The sequence below is a fragment of the Rhincodon typus genome, chromosome 29 (assembly GCF_021869965.1).
Source record: "Rhincodon typus isolate 14 chromosome 29, sRhiTyp1.1, whole genome shotgun sequence".
In the NCBI taxonomy this organism is placed as follows: Eukaryota; Metazoa; Chordata; class Chondrichthyes; order Orectolobiformes; family Rhincodontidae; genus Rhincodon; species Rhincodon typus.
In genome coordinates this window covers 33,252,797-33,266,619 of record NC_063360.1, presented here as the reverse complement: position 1 = coordinate 33,266,619, position 13,823 = coordinate 33,252,797, and the positions used below count along the sequence as shown (strand labels likewise).

General features: G+C 39.5%; 1 long non-coding RNA gene across 2 annotated transcripts in view; it reads right to left on the bottom strand.

The window, feature by feature from the left end:
- LOC125486458 overlaps nucleotides 1-13,823 on the bottom strand; it is a 267,656-nt gene that overhangs the window by 22,117 nt on the left and 231,716 nt on the right. The gene's annotated exons all lie outside the window — the stretch shown is intronic.

Genomic DNA, 13,823 nt, shown 5'->3' with positions numbered 1-13,823 from the left:
ATCTTATCAACTGGTGGAGCAGACTCTAGTGATGGAATGGCCTACTCATGCATCAATGTTATTAATGCACGAAGAGGTAGAATAATTTGTAGCTTTTGTTTGTTTGTGTAAAACAGCTGATCTTTGCTTGGGCTACATTTGGGGTTTCCAATTGGCTTCAGTTCAGAGGATATTGTACCTGATGATTAATTAATGATCATGTCTCAGAATAAAAGCAGATGCTGTATATCAGGAACAAAAACAGAAATTGCTCAAAAAGCTGAGTAGGTCTGGCAGCATTTGTGAAGAAAAATCGGAGTTAACGGTGCTGGTCTGGTGACCCTTACTCATTCTGATTTTTCTTCATAGATGTAGCCAGACCTGCTGAGCTTTTCCAGCAATTCCTGTTTTTGATCATGTCTCTGAAGTTTGCAAAATCGGACTTCTGAATTAAGTAGATTGTGTAGCTCAGTTGCAGTTCGCACATGGTTGAAGAATGGCAACTCTCATAATTTGTTGCTGGAATGCAGCAGCAACTTGCAAAAGTGTGATTGATTCATTAAAATTGAGTGATCACAGGTATTATGAAGAGAAAACTGAAATCCTGCTTGCACCAACTCTGCCCTTGTCTCCTTTAAAACACAGGACTAAACTGCAACAAAGTCTATGGTTACCAGCTATCCTAAGTCACCACAATTTTTTTAAACCAATCATGGGATGTGAGCTTTGCTGGCTAAATCAGCATTTTTTTGCCTGTCTCCAGTTGCCTTTGAGATGGTGATGAGCTGCCTTCTCAAAGCATTACAGTCCTATGATTTGGATACACCAACAGTACTATTAGCAAGGAAGGGAATTCCAGGTATTTGATCCAGCAACAATGAAGTAACAACAGCATAATTTCAAGTCAGAATGGTGTGTGGTTTGGAGAGGAACTTGTTGGTGATGGTGTTCCCAAGAACTTGTAAACTCTCACCTAGAAGGATAAGGGCAACAAGTTTGGAAGGTGCTGTTGAAGGAGCCTTAGTAAGTGGATGCAATGTGTCTTGTTGCTGGTGCATACTGCCACCAGTGGTGAAGGAAGTGAACATTGAAAGTGGTGAATTATTCCCATCAAATGACCTGCTTTGTCTTGGAATAGTTTTAAGGCTGTTGGGTGTTTTTGAAGTTGAGCTCAACCAGGAAAGTGTGGAACATTCTATCACAACTGGCTTGAGCATGATGCCAAGTCAGGAGGGGAGTTACAGGTCACAGAATTCCTACCCTATCGCAGGTTAGACTCTGACCTGGGGGCCTGCCATGTAAGTATTGTAATTACCAGTCAGTGGTAACTTCCAGGTTGATGTTTCTGACTGAGTGCACAAGTTACTTGGTTGAGGGAGGGGCGGGGGGGGAAGAAACTTCCATTGAAATTTGATTTCAAACAATAATGTGCACCTGTAGCAAGGATTACCAGATAATGATCAAGAACAGAAACCCTGACTGATCCTTTGCTTTATAATTTTAGGAGTACTTACGTCAACTCTAGAGCCTCTGTAGCTACTTATCAGTGCAGACTAATTTGATAGAGATTCCTTCCTGGTTTGTGGATGCAGAAAGGATGTTTCCTCTCGGTCAGTCCAGAACTTCAGCACTGTTTAAAATTATGGGCAGCATTACTGCTAATTTGTCTTTTGCACAGACTTCTGGTGAAGGGCATGATTGATGGATACAGCTGGTGATTGTGGAAATATGGTGGAACAGTTCTATGGCGGGATGATTGGGTGAAAACATGGGATCTCCATTTCATTCATTGGTGCATGAGCACTGTAGATTGGGCAGGCACTGCATTATAAGCTCCTTTTGCTTCTCTTCCTCTTCCCCTACCCCTCCCCTCCCCTCCTCTCTCCATCACCCCCACCCCTGACATACTGCATTTCTCCCACCCCCTCTCCTCCTCATAATGCTTCCTTTTAACCCTGTCTCTGACCCTGCCTTCATCTGTTGTTCTTAACAGTTCTATCACAACTTTTTGTTTTGGTTCCCAGTTATTTTTGTTTCTATGGAGCACTTGCACTTGTGTGGCATCTCGTACAAGTGTAAGAACTGAGAAGATTTGGTTTATTTATCTGTGCAGTAAAATTGATCAATCACAATTTTTTTAGATATTGACTGCATTTTAGCCATATTTGCATGTGCAGCAATGGTTTTTCTTTAAAACAGTATGCAGTTTGTAACTGTTAGTGAGAAATTCTGTGGAACATCCTGCAAAATGCATAATGCTGATCTTGGAAGAGCATAGGTAGGGTTTGTTTCCGTAGTGATATTACAGAGAAGTGTAACCTACCTTAAATTTCCAGTAAAACTGCTGAATGCCTTGCAAACAATGCAGCATTCTTCACATTCCTGGAGTGTTGTTTTACTGTGAATAATTGTTATCTAGCCTTTGTACAAAGGGCAGCAACAGTTAAATGCTTCATTCACTGTTATTCATTGGATAGAATTCTCCATGCCGTGCCTTGTCTATTTTGTGCTTATGTATGCTACATGTGGCAATTAACAATAGGCACAAGCCAAATAATACTCAAATCGTGGTGAAGTCTTTAGAATGTGTATGGGTGTCTGAGGGCAAAGCTTGGTATAATGAAACTGAATATATTACCAATCAAGTTAATGCATATGACAAAAATCTTTTCTTTTCACTTTTTCTTTCTCTCGACGACTACCACCACCCATCCCTGCCACTGCCATCCCCAAAAGCTTTTCTGATGAAGGGTCTAGGCCCGAAACATCAGCCTTTCTGCTCCTATGATGCTGCTTGGCCTGCTGTGTTCACCCAGCCCTGCACCTTGTTGTCTCGGATTCTCCAGCATCTGCAGTTCCTACTATCTCTGATACACTTTTTCTGGTACTTTTGTTGATAGGATACATGCTTTACTGAAATAAGTTAATATTTAAGAGTAATGAAAGATGAAGATGTATACATTTCCAGTTCTTTTCAATCCCCTCATGCCTGAAACACTGAATAGAGGGTTACTGTCATACAAAAAGATAGTCCAATTTTCTTAATTTCATAAAATGCTCTATGTAATGGATGGTATGATGTAGTTCTATTTCTAGAAGAAAAATTCAAACAATAATGCAAATTACTGGTTTTGAATGTGCTATATTGAACATCTTAATACAATGCTTTGAATCGCTGTACAGCTGAGTTCCAAGAGAAAATAAGCAGACAAAGAGGTGAAATCATGTCTCTGTTTTCTTTCCTTAGATTAGATACTGAAGGGAAGTGTGGGAGTTTTTGGGACACAGGGACTTACTCACATGATGATTAGTCATGCCTTTCACAGACAGAGTAATGCTCAGAAACAGATATGAGTCGAATCACATGAGTTTTAGTGAATTTGCAATGTATTGCAAATTGAAGTTTGTAGATCAGAGGAAATTCATTCAACTTCTGAGCTGGGAAAAGTCAAGTTTTTCTCGCTCACTGTTTTACAGTAGTATCCTCTGCTGTGCAAATGACTGTCTACACATGCTGTTTCTAGCAGTCTTTCTATGGAGTCAGAGTTGTACAGCGCAGAAACAGACCCTTCAGTCCAACTCGTTCATGCTGACCAGATATCCTAAACTAATCCAGTTCCATTTGCCAACATTTGGCCCATATCCCTCTGAACTCTTCCAATTTGGGCACACATTCAGATGCCTTTTAAATGTTGTTATTGTTCCAGCCTCCTACTCCACCTCTGGCAGCTCATTGCATGCACATACCACCCTCTCTATGAAACATTTGCCCCTTAGGTCCTTTGAACATATAACCTGAACTGATATTCCAGACCAGGAACAGAAGGATGCCATAATGAGGTGCTTTCAGCCAAAATGTAAAACTGAGACAGTACCTCCCCACTCGGGTGGATGCAAAATATCCTATGCCACTATTTTGAAGAAGTGCAGGGCAATTCTTCCTGGCATGTTGTTCATATTTGTCCCTCAACCAGTATCTGAAAACAGATTAGCTGGTCGTCATCTTACTATTGCTTATGAAACCTTACTGTCACCTGTGCCGCACTAGAATGGTGACTACAGTTCAAAAGTACTTATTTGACTGTAAAATGCCTTTGGGATGTCTTGAAATAGTGAAAAGAACTATATAACGAGTGCAGAATTGTTTTTAAAGTGCATACATAAATATTGTATAGATTTCAATGTTGTTGAATCCACTGCTGTATCAAACAGAGAAATTTGCAGTGAAAACTACTGCAAGAATTTTGATATCCTATTGAAGAAAGTGGAAGAGGCAATCCGAGGGGCTTGGTTCGTATGATGATTGAACCTTTGCCATTAGTGTTATCAAGCACCATCCTGTAAACATTTGAACTAACTGGCCCAGAAGGGTAACTTTACTAGAAATACATGGACGGCATGGTGGCTCAGTGGTTAGCACTGCTGTCTCAACGCCAGAAACCTGGGTTCAATTTCACCCTCGGGCGACTGTCTGTGTGGAGTTTGCACATTCTCCCCGTGTCTGCGTGAGTTTCCTCCGGGTGCTCTGGCTTCCTCCCGCAGTCCAAAGATGTGCAGGTTAGGAGGATTGTCCGTAATTGCTAAATTGCCCGTAGTGTTCAGGGATGTGTAGATTAGGTGGGTTGACAGGGAGATAGGTCTGGGTGGGATGTTGTCAGGGTCAGTGTGAACTTGTTGGGCCGAAGGGCCTGTTTCCACACTGTAGGGATTCTGTGATATTAAAGGCTTAAAGTTTCTGATTCATTTTGTGTTCATGAGCTGTACACATTGCAGACAAGACCCGCATTTATTATCAGTTCCTAGTTATCTTTGCCTGCAAGCAAACTGCTGCCTTGAACCTGCAGTCCATTTGGGAAAAAATTATTCCCACACTGCTGTCATAGGAACCTTGGTGAGTTGCTAATGCCAATAGTATGCAACTGTGGTATTTTGGAGATGGAGGAGTGGATTCTTAAGGTGATGGATGGGGTGACAGTCAAGTGGAGTGTCCTAGATAGTTTTGAGCTTAGAATATTATAACTGACAAATGATGAATTTTTCATCATGTTCTGATTCTTGCTTTGTACACAATAGACTCACAGGAGTTGGGAAATAAGCCTTGGTGCAGAGTACCTGGTTTTAGTTTTAGTTAAAGTTTTAGTTAATGGAAACACTAGGGTATTGTTAAGACTTTAGTTGTTGTTAAATTCTTTCTTGTTGGAGGTGGCCATTGGCGAACGTTCGAGTGGTGTAAATATTACTTGCCAGTTATCAGCCCAGGCTTGAACATTGTCAGTACTTTGCAGGGGAATAGTTTGCACTGCTTCTGCAACTTGGGAGACCAGTGGAACTGAATACTGTATTTATCAGCATACGTTCTCACCTCTGGCTTAGTGTTAAAGGAAAGATCATTTGATGAAACATCTGATTAAGCCTAGGACACTGCCCTGAGGAACCATTTCAGCAGCATTCTGAGACTGAAATGGTTGGCGTTCAATAACCACAGCCATTGCCTTAAACTAGGTATGGCTCCAACCAGTAATTTTCCCTAATTCCCATTGATTTCAATTTTACAGAGCTCCTCTAGACCAAGTTTTGGTCAGTTTCTGCCCTGATGTCCAAGGCAGTAATTCTTTTCTTGCCTTGCCTTTTAATTTCAGCTTTGGACCTGCCTTTTTGTTTGTTATATATCTGGAATTGGATTCCACTTGCAATCAGGTTATTTGTACATATGCACTATTCGATAGGTGTTGTTCGCAGTGCTATCACTTTGTAGTACTCTCCTTGTTTGGATTGGTTCTGCTTTTTGTGGATAGAGCATACCTGGGCAATTTTTCACCTTTGTCAGGTAGATGCCAGCATTGTGGCTGTACCGGAACAGTGTTGCTCCATTATTGTTAACTCTGTAATCTAGATAGCTTTGAATATCATCTGATGTTCCTTTATTTATTCAAGCCAATCAAATTGGCTGAAGACCGGCTTCTATGTTGGTGGGGATCTTGGGAGAAAGTATGGTTGGATCATTCACTCGACACCAGATCGAAGATGGTTGCAAACATGTTATCCAAGAATCATGATTCAGAGTGTGATCATGTTTAACTAGCCTGGGAGGTAATTACCTTGGAACCATTTTTAACAGCATAAATTTCAGGGTGAAGTAGCATACAAAAAATTGTAAAGAAGGGAAGAAAAATCCTTGTTAATTTGCTAAAACACACAAATTGCATTTAAACATAGTAGCTTGTTTTGAGAAAGAGATTGTGCAGTTCTGCACTTTGCCCCTGAAGTGTATTAATAATGACAAACAAGGAAATTGTAAACTAATTGAACCTGTGTTTTGCATCGGTCTTTACTGTAGAGGATACAAGTAACATCTCAGAAATTGCTGCAATTCTTCAGTTGGTAGGGAGGGCAGGAACTCTGGAAAATTCTGCTCATACTTTTATGTATAGGAGTTGGAACATCGTGTTGAGGTTGTACAGGATGTTAGTGAGGCCTCTTCTGTAGTACGATGTGCAGTTCTGGTCGCCCTGTTATAAGAAGGATATTACTTAAACTGGAAAAAGTTTTTAGAAAAAATTTATCAGGATGTTGCCAGGAATGGAGGATTTGAGATATAAAAATAGACCAGAAAGGCTGGGATTTCTTTCTCTGGCACATAGGAGGTCGAGGGGTGACGTTTATTGAGGTTTATAAAATCATGAGGGGCATAGATAAAGTAAATGACAAGAGTCTTTTCCCCAGGGTGAGGAGTTCAAAACTAAAGGGCATACTTTTTAAGGTGAGAGGAGAATGATTGATTTTAAAAAGGACATGAGGGGCAACTTTTTTTTACACAGTGGTTTGTGTACGGAATGAACTGCCAGAGAAAGTGGTGGATGCAGGTACAATTACAACGTTTAAAAACAATTTGGATAAGTTCATGAGCAGGAATGTTTGGAGGGATAGGGGCAAGCACAGGCGGGTGGCACTAGTTTAGTGTGGGAACATGGTTGGCGTGGACTAGTTGGACCAAAGCGTTTGTTTCCACGCAGTATCACTCTTTATGAGTCTAAAATAGTATTTAGCAAATTGTTAGAACTGCAGGTCAACAACTCCAGTCTTTGTGGTTTTTGTCTTAGTGACTTAAAAGATGCGGCTACTGAGAGAGATTATGCTTTGCTTTTAATTTTTCAAAATTCACTAGATTCAGGAAAGGCTCCATATTGGAAAGTTTTTTTATGAAGGTTATGAAAGTTATGAAGTTATTCAAAAAGAGACGGAGACAGAACTGGGAAATTATTCTGACTAATTTAACACAATCATAATGAAAATGTTAGCTGTTATTAATAACATTATAACAGGGCACTTGGATAAATTTAAAGATAGTCAGGCAAAGTCAGCATGGCTTTGTGAAAGATGACATTTAACCAATTTATTTAGAGTCCTTTGTACAATAGATTAAGGGGAGCTACTGAATGTAATCTCCTTCCATTTCCAGAAGACATTTGGTAAGGTGGCACGTCAAATCAAAATAAAATCTCATGCAGTAGGGGGTAATGTTTTGGCATGGTTTGGAGATGGCTGATAGCAATACTAGGAAATGTAATTGGTATAAACAGGTTATTTTATGGTACGCCTCAAATTCAACTGCCTGCAGAAATTCTTCTTTATTGTCCATATGCTTCATGACGTTGCAAGCTGTGATCTTCACCAATGGATCCACCACAGAGCTAATGCAACTGCAAACTGGAATCAAACAGGGCTGCATCATCACACCAACACACTTCTCTATCCTCCTCTCTGCAGCACTCCACCCATCTTCATGACGCTAACATACAGGGTGAGTGGGAAACTGCACAACCTTTACCTCCAGGGCAGAACTAAGACCACCTCAACCTCTGTCTTCGAGCTGCAGTACGTAGATGATGCCTGTGTGTGCATGCTGAGGCCAAGGTACAAGCCACCTTTGCATTCACGGCAAATGGGAGAATATATTTCCAAGTAAACATCTAGAAAGCAAAGCTTTACCAGCCTACTCCTGCCATGCAGCATTCTCCACCCCACCACCAAAAAAAAACAAACATTAAAATCCTCGACAAGCCCTTGAACAGCATGGCTCAGTGGGAGCAAATGTTGACAGTGAAATCCAATGTCAACTCTAAAGTGCCAGTGCAGCCTTTGGACACCTGAGAAAGTGTTTGAAGTCTGAGATCTCTCAAACCCTGTATCAAGCTCATGGTCTTGTTTATGCATCAGAAACATGGACCATATACAGTAGTCACCTCAAATCCCTTGAAAATTATCACTTTCACTGCCAAAATCTTGTAAATCCACTGGAGAGATAGAAGTACCAATGTGAGTGTCCTCTTGGGCCACTAACCCTGGTATATCACCAAATGTGTTAAGTGGGCCACATTCCTGACAAATGATTCCTGAAACAAGTGTTTTACTCCGGGTTCTGCAATGGTAAGCAATCACTAGACGGGAGTTGGAAATGCTCAAAGGATACCTTGAAAACCTCTCTAAATAAATGTAACACCACCACCCGCCTCATCCACCACCATGTGAGAATCGGTTGCCCTAAAACGGACAAACGAGAAGCATTTGAGAAAACACCAACCACTTGAGCATCGCTAAGTGTAAGCAGGGGAAAGAGCACGTAGAATCCAGAGTGCCCCAACCAGCCACCTCTGCAAACACCACCTGCTCCATCTGTGGCAGAGTATGTGGCTCCTGGGTTGGAATGCTCAGCCACTGCAGAACCCCTGTCCACTCCCTTCCAGAGTGGAAGCAAGTCATCTTTGATCCTGAGGGACTGACAAGTAGAAGAGAGTGTGAATGCTTAGCAGTTGTAAGTGAGAATACTGCCTCTTGTGGGACAATAGACAGAATTTTCAAGAGTGTTGTGCTGACTTTATTCTTGTGGCATTCTGAATGTTGTAATGTCATTCACTCATTGTAGAACAGTGGCTGTTAGCCTGTGCTTCACACATTGAACATGGTCTTCAGGTCATCATTGCATTAGTGGCATGTGGAGGATTGCTGTCATTTTTATATTCCACATTTTTATATATGAACCTTTTAAACAGCACATTTTGTAACTTGGGTTTAGTGTGATATTGTGGAGCTTGTTGACCACCTTCAGAAAATTCCAGACATAATTTACAACAAATTGAAGTAGAACCTAGCAACACTGATGCAATAGCTTTTGTGTATTACAGCATTTTAAAGGTTTCTTAGGATTACACATACTTAGATCATCCTTTCACACACATCTAAACTTATCATCTTTTTAACTGTTAATCTGTTGATATTTAATTGCATTTATATAGCCGATTAAAGGGACTTCTTTAAGAATAAAGCAAAGAATTGTTATAGTTTGATATTACTGTACATTTTCCTTTGTATAAAATAATAAAAGCATCTTGAAACAGTTTTTCTCTTGCCTATCAATGCAGGTGAAAGTCTGGCACATGTATGACCATTGTTCCTTGTTTATCAAGTTCACTCAGTGGAAGGATTTTAACTTTTTGCTGCCCACAAATTGTATATTCAAAGAATTAAGCAAATAATTTGTTACTTTAGTGCAATTATAATGGAATGCTGTATTTTGGGTGAGATGTTAAACTGAGCCCCCATGTGCCGCCTCTTCACCATTGTCATCAAGACAGATTATTTGATGCAGAGGCCAAAATACTGCTGAATCTAGAAATTTGAAAAACAGAAGATGCTGGAAATATTTTGCAGGTGTGCATTTGCTGCTTTGTAGCCTGTTATGTGAAGGTTGGTTGTTAAATTGGTCTACATAATGGTAGCCACACTCTCTCATTAGGTGTAAATTACTTTGGCTTTTTCTGCAGATCTGAAAGGAACAATTGAAATGCAAGTTATTTTGCTTTCGTTAATTTTCTTGATTTTGTTTTTTCTTTCAACTCTTGGTTATTTTCTCAGTTACTCATTTTACGAATTCTGTTTGCATCACACTAAATTTTAAAAAAAAACTCTGCTTTACATTAGTATACAAATAGTTCAACAATTTTTGTTGCATGAAAATAAATTACAGACCCTTCGCTACTTGTGTTATATGAATTTACAACTTAATAGACTTGGATAAACTTGACTGTCTTTTGCACTAGTGCAAGGCAAGTAACATATGTTAAACATCTTGAGTATGTTTAAATTATTTCTGCAGCATCCAAAAGCTCTGTATTGCATTTCTTCATTCTGAACTTGGATCTATTTCTGCACAAATTCTGGCCTTTACTGTGCTCTACTGCTTAAGCCTGTATCTCTTTGCTCAAGCCATCCACCTTGGATCCTTATTGAGTCACATCTCTGCTCTCTATCTCTACTTTGTAATAAATCATAATTTTATTACAAAGTTCTAATAACCATTTATTCGTGTATAATTGCTTGTTTCATGAGACTAAATGCTTTGAAAGTAGCATGTCAGTCTGTTATACTTAGAGTCATATACAGCACAGAAACAGACCCTTCCCTCCAACTCGCCCATGCCAACCAGATATCCTAAATATATCTAGTCCCATTTTCAGCATTTGGCCCATATCCCTCTAAACCCTTTCTATTTGTATACCCATCCAGATGCCTTTTAAATGTTGTAATAGTACCAGCCTCCATCACTTCCTCTGGCAGCTCATTCCATACACGCACCACCCTCTGCGTGGAAAAAGTTGCCCCCTAGGCCCCTTTTAAATCTTTCCCCTCCCCTTAAACCAATGGCATCTAGTTTTGGACTCCCACATCCCAGGGAAAAGACCTTGGCTATTTACCCGATCCATGCCCCCCATGATTTTATAAACCTCTATAAGGTCACCCCTCTGGCTCAGACACTCCAGGTTGAATTCCAAACTTCAGGTTTTTGTCATGCCATAAAGCTGCCTAATAATAAACTCTATTTGTAAAGTGTAATGTTTATCTGTGGCAGTCATATGTATCACCTTGGCAGATATCATTTGTGTTAAATATTTGACTACTCGCATAGTGTTAACTGTGTAGTTATCAGGATCATTCGAACATCTCTTCTGGCTTTCTATTTCTTGGTTTGGGAACAGAATTACTAAGATTGACAAGAAGGAGACTTGAAGAAAGACAGAAGTCAGTCATGTGAACACAGCTAGACTAAGTGTGGGTGACTGAGCTGAAAATGAGGCACATAAGTAGACTAGCCTATGACGTGTAAAATAAAATTCGTGACTTTTAGGCTTGGAGAAAAAAAATTGGGTTTCTTTATGAGGGAGACATTTATTTTTATTAATCCAGTTTTCCTTCCCAGAGATTGAAGACCTAATTATCTTGATTGATTGATTGATTGTGATCACTTAAGTTCCACAAACATTTCAGTTCTATTTTTCCTTTTTTTTAAAAAATTTCCTCTGATTTACCTCCCTATTTTAATGGAATGGACACTTGCTGGCACCAGCAACTGACACTACTCTAAACTGCCTTTTATCCATGTTTGAATCTAGATAGTATTGTTGTTTGTTTAGCTGTATACAGCATCATTACTGAATTTGATCTCCTTTTCACCTCACATCAAAAGCAAACATTTTAAAGAGGTGTCGCTGGGTTATGATCAAGAGTGGAATCCTGCCTTCTGTTTTAAAGGAGTGTTGAGTTCAATTTCCATCCATTGTTAACCTGGTTGATAACCAACTGAGCACAGCTTTGAGTTTAAATATTGGCTATTTCTGGCACACGTGATTTGGCATAGGAACTTTGGGAGTTGGCCACTCATCCCCTTAAGGAAGTTGCGCTGTTCAATTTCATCATGGTCAATCTGCATGTTAACTCCGATTTACATCGGTATCACTGCCTATTATATAAATCTGTTGTTCTGTCTTTAAATTTTCAATGGATTCATTCTCCACTGCATTTTTAGGTGGCAGAATGCCAGGTTTCCAGTATGTTCTGTGAGAAAAGTTCTTCCTGATGTCTGGTCCTGAATAATCCAGCTGATTTTGAGATGTGCACCTTTCTCTAACCCCAGTTATGGATTCCATGACCAGAGGAAAAATTCTCTGCCTATGCTCTCAAACTGTTTTATCACTTTAGACATATCAGTTATGTCACTCATCAAACTTTTTAGCATTTAAGGGAATTCAAAACAACAATTATGTAAACTACTTCACCTTTTTAGTTAGTAAATCAACAGTGAATTTAAGTATTGAAAGCTTCACAGAACATTTTGTTGCAAATTGCGCTACAGAGTACTAATAAACCTGTGCCAGAGAATTTTAGTAGTATTCTTGTGTTTTCCCCTTTTTTTTTCTGTCTTTCCCCCTTTCCCACACAGTTAGCATCCCAATTGTGCCATCCATGCAGGCATAGAACAAGAGGCCAGGTGTTTCCTCTCAAGTATGGGAACCTTTTTAATTTTGCTTTAGAGGATGCCTAGCATCTAGTTCCAGATGCAGATGACTTTGAAGAAATGTGAATAAATATAAAATGGCTAACAATTTTTGTTGCATTTCAGTAATCTAAATGTTTTAAATTTGATTTGATACATAGAATAGTAAATTAGTGTAAAGAATTAAAACTGAATTTTTAATTTGCTGAATACTTCGAGTTTCTCAGTGAGCTTTTCCGCTCACAGGTTAATTTTGAACTTCCCTGCATTATTTTAAATTACATAAAAATGCAAAATGTCAAAAGTTAAACTTTAATTTGTCACAAATGCAAGTTTGCATTTCTCGTAATTTTCATTTCCATTCTTCTAGATGTAAGTTACCAGATATTGTAAGATGCTGTTAAGGAATGCAGGATTAAATAGATGTTTGATATAATTATAGTGATAAAGTATGCACAACACTCTAAATCTTGCAACAGGAATGAATGGTGCATAGATGGGTCATGTCACATCCCAGCAATAATAGTCACAGTACAGCTTTGGTTATTCAGAATTGCATGAAAACAATATTTATTGATTATCAAGGACTTTGAGAAAATGCAAGAGTATTTTGTGCCCCACAACACCTCAATTTTTTTTATTGCATTTTTCACCTCCGGATGCCCTAAAATGCTCCACTTCTAATAAAGAAGCCTTGAAGTGTACATGTTCCAATGTAGGGAAATGTGGCAGACAATTTACAAAAGAGAAAATTCCCCAGAGTGAGAAGTAACCAGATAATGTTGTGTATTGAGGCTTTCATGTTGACTAGGACAGCACTGCTGTCAATTTGAATGCTGCTGAGATCTTCTCTGGCCCAACTGAAGGGGGATCTCTTCTGAAATATCAGTCTTGTTTATTATTATTTTTAATTAGCCTGGTCAGAAATTTCATGACAAACATCTGGGTAGGTGGGACCTACCACCTCTCCTCAAGACCCCTTCAGTTTTGTTGGTGTACCCAAAGCTCGGGTGTGAGACTTAAGACCATAACCTCCTGAATGCACAAAACCGCTTTTACCTACTTATATCTGCACACTACTTCATGTGCAGTTTCTCAATTGCCAGTTGTTGGCTTGCCCATATGCCCTTTATTCCAGTGTAAAACTAAATTTAGTAGCATTAGGCTTTGATTAGGTTATGCTATTGTTCAAGAACAAAAACAGGAGTTGCTGGAAAAGCTCAGCAGATCTGGCAGCATATCTGAAGAAAAATCAGGGTTAACATTTTAGGTCTGGTGGCCCTTCCTCAGAACTGATTATTAGCTAGGAAAATGTCAGTTTGTATGCAGAAGATAGGGTGGGGGAGGGTGCATGGAGTAAATGATAGGTGGGGATTGAGCCCAGAGAGAGAGAGAGAGAAGTTGGATAGACAAAGGTATTGATAATGTTCCAGCTAAGAGGGTGAGTAGCTGTCAATGGGGACTGTTAGTGACTAACAATAGGTATGTGTAATGGACTGTGATAACAAGGTCTGGT